We start from the raw sequence: 4,081 nt of genomic DNA on the forward strand, positions 1-4,081 counted from the left end.
GTGTCTTTCGTTGGTGATGACCAAATCCAAGAGGGATGGTAGTTGGCCTGCGCGGTATCTGGTGGGTGCAGCGACATGTTGGGTCCAGGCGCTCTGTTGAACGATTTCTAACAGCGCCGCTGCAAAAGGTCCGCCTGATTCGACGCCCGAATGCACTGTGTGTTGTGAACACCAGTGGGTTCTTCCGCTTCACGGATTAATTCACAGGATCGAGGCTTTCGACCAAGTTTCCTGGGTCGGTTTTGTTATTGTTCAGCGAATGTCGTTCGCTTAAAAGGCGCGGAAATTGTTTGACAACGCGGGGACCACCAGCAAACCAGCAGCGAATTCAAATAGACAACATCTTTGGAGACGGTTCATCACCACCTGCCACCCCTTCTGGAACACCAGCGTCTTCTCTGATCATGCACTTGCGCACTACTGCTTTTCATTGTGCTTTTCAGGTGCGCTCAAAACGCGCATACCTCGCTTAGCCATTGAGAAGCTAGTAGACCCAGAATCAAACAAATTTATCAGAACCAGCTCCTCAAATGCTTGTCGGACTGTACGGTATCTGATATAAACGGCCACTTGGAAAAGATATCCATAGCACCACTCAAAGCAGGAAAATGTATTTGCGGTACAACATAGTCAGCCTCACCTAAACATCAGATCTCTGATAGTACCGTGTCTTTCAGGGACACCCGTGAACAGATTACTCCTGGTCACGACCAAAACCTCATATTACCCAACGTCAGGCGAAACTAGGTGTCAGCCCAGGCCGAAGAAATCGAAGATGCCGGAAGAGTGCTGGAAGCGCCCGCAAGCTGTTACAATTGGTCCGTTTGACTGATCTTCGGAAAACTCTAATCGACGGAGTTGTCAGGAGCCAAAATAGGTCCCTGATATGCAGCAGAGCAGAAAGTTTGGACAGCTGGGCACGGTGTTTCGAAAAGCAATTCACCTGGCCGCCTGCTACCTCCAATCAAGAATTCTGGCCTTCAAAATAATGGCAGACCGTGAACTTGGAGCCGCCCCCAATATCCGAGTGTAGTTTTTCCGTTGTTCCGAGATCAAATCCCGGCACGGCCTTTGGATGTGCGCTGCTGCTGAACTCAAATCAAAAGGAAACTCGAGTCCAGTGCTTCCTTTTGAGTGTGGACTCATCAGAATAATTTCTTCAAAACAAAACAACTGTTCAAACGAGAGTGGTGTAAAAACTAACAAAACACTTGTCTCGCAAAATCCCACAACTGCAATATTTTTTCCGCTGCAGTATGATACCTGATCAATGTAAGACATTTGGACCTCCCTGGCCTGAGTGAGATGAACAGACTGAAGCTGATGGAAATTCCCATGAACAGTGTATGTGACCTCATATATTCGGATGCCTCCCAAACTTCAAAACGACTTTGAATTCTTATTCATTTGTATTCAGCGATACACTTGGAAAGTAGTCAAACACAAAATCCCTTCTATTTTTTCAGAATGCAAAAGCTGCTCCGCCCAATGAGGCCTGTTCTATACGCTGTCTTGCCTGTAGTTGAGCAAGAGCCACAGAGACTGCAAACTGAAGAAGCCATTCAGCCAGCAAATCTTTCGGAATAGGCAGCGTCGATCGTGGCAATCAAAAATCCCAACGGCAATTTTACAATATGTGCAGACTTTTCAACTAGTCTCAATGCGACACTAGGGGATCATCTATATCACTTCCTTCGAAGCTGAGCGGTGAAAAATGTTTTGCCGATTTGGATCAGTCTGATGCGTATTTACAGATTAAAGCGTCAGACGAAAGAAATCACCTACTTAAAACCAATTCGCATGGTGGACTTTTCCAATAAAATTGACTGTCAATCGGTGATAAGTCCGCACCGGCAGTATTCCGGCAACCAATGGGTACTGTACTGCAAGGAATCTCATTTTCTGTTGCTTATATGAACGGTATTATCATCGTCAAATCCGATCCATAAAATCTTCGCAGACGTCTCGGTTAAGCGATTAACAGAATCCGAGACTGGTTTTTACCCGGAAGTGAAAAATATCAATTTTTTCAAGGATCCCATCGAATACCTCGGATTCATGGTTGATCGTCATGGTCGAAAATCAGGTTCCAGAAAACAGAGATGCCATCAAACAAATGCATTCAACCATGGATTTACCTACACCAAGGACATTTCTGGGCTCATCAGTCATTACATTGCTTTTGTACCAGCGTTGCATAATATATGTGACCCTCAACAAATCTCACGTGAACTATGGCACATGTATATTTAGATTTAACAGGAACGGATGTGAGTTTTTCTGAAACAGAGTTATGGATGCACATCTCAGGGCAAATGAGCACTTTAGCACTCGTTAAAACAAAAACAGGATTGGGGAAAGACCGGCTCGGTGGCATTATACAAGCACCACAACCGAGCCTCTGAAGATCCTGTGGAAGGCAGAGCCATTATCGGGCCAAATGACGCTAAAAACTTTAGTCGTATGCAAGTGGCTGGTACCAAAATATTTATTCGTCGGGCTGTAATAGCTCTACGAACAGAACGTCCGATATGTTTAGCTGATGGAAGACGAATTTGCGGGAAATCTTAACATGCCGGACGATAGTCTGCCGGTCTAAAAAGTTTACTTTTTAATTTCATTCGACCGACAAAAAGATGAGTTAAACTGTGTTGTACACTTGTCTCAAAAATAAGTGGCGACCTAATTCGCTGGCCAGCAGATGCAGAACCGTCGAGGCCAATGAAACATCTCTGGGAATTTAGGGCACAGGAATGAGATTGTTGGTCAGTAGAACTTTTTAGGATGAGAGGTTCGATATTCCTATTCACACTTTTGGAGGTAAAACACGTTCCTTCGGATATCAGAATGCGCGGTGATTGTCCTAGATAAAGAGAAAGTTGACTAAAGGTAGACAACTTTGGCGTCCTCTATTTCGTATACAAAGCAGACAAGACTGACGCTTAACCTGTTAGATCAAATACCAGAGGCAAGTTGTGGGAAACGTTCTTAAACGGCGATGTGGATTTCCGAATGTTCAGAAAACGTTTGGTTTAAATTTGCTGCGAGATGAATCCGCGAGCAATGTTGCCGGCCTATCTACGAACTGTTTTTTATTTAGCTTATGCTTCTTGCTCAGTGAAAAGAGATGCACTGGAAATCGCTCTACGGAAGCCTGGTTGTTTGGAGGGGTTTGTCCGCTAAGCCAATTGCTCCAAACAAAAAATACATGCACAAGGCTGCCCAGTTACATGTCACGTAGTTCCCTGGAGATTTTTGTGGTCTGGATACCCAATAATAGTTTACCAGGAGTGTGTGGCAAAGAAATTAAAATAATTAAGCTAGGTTGGATATACAAAAATAAAGAGGTCAGATGGAACAGACTCACTAACAATTGTTTTCTTTAAAATAGTTTGTCGTTGGCCCAGGTCAACGAATAAACAATAATCCAATTATGTTGGTCCAGAGGTTTCCTTTGAACAGTTCCCACATATAATAGATTCCGAAGATGGTCTGAAATGTTTTTCTAACAGGGTTAGTACATGAGACTCGCGAATGACCGCCACAAGCGCGAGCGAATTCAGAATAGAGAGTCGAAGCACGTGACCACGCTTGTGTTTTATGAAAATGTGCAAGTGCGCGTTTTCTGTAGTTTTTCGTATTCAAATAAAAAACAATTCTGCAGTTGATGAAATACGTAGTTATAATGGAAGTAAAATGAAAGTACAAAACGCCACACTTCTCTTCCACCAGAGCGGAAAACGCCCGAATAACTAAAGCAACGAATCAAGTTGCTCAGTTCAAATTGCCTAAGTGGTGAGGGAAACGGACGCGTCGCCCGCAACGACTAGTGGAAGGAGTGAAATTGGTGGAGGGATAACTTCGGTAGGTGGGGGTTTGCTGGGATGGCAGGATTGCTGGATGTGGTCGTGGGTGCTTTGTCAGTGTTATTGCATTTTACTTGAAGTAATATCAGAAGGTTAAATAACACTAACAATGAACAGTTATTATAGCGGTTACCAGAGACAAGTTACAACTGAATAATACACACAAAAAATTGGAGACTTATCGAGTTCTTCGTTTGATAAGTTGTAGCTGTGAT

This window comes from Opisthorchis viverrini (assembly GCF_000715545.1).
Source record: "Opisthorchis viverrini unplaced genomic scaffold opera_v5_123, whole genome shotgun sequence".
Taxonomy (NCBI): Eukaryota; Metazoa; Platyhelminthes; class Trematoda; order Opisthorchiida; family Opisthorchiidae; genus Opisthorchis; species Opisthorchis viverrini.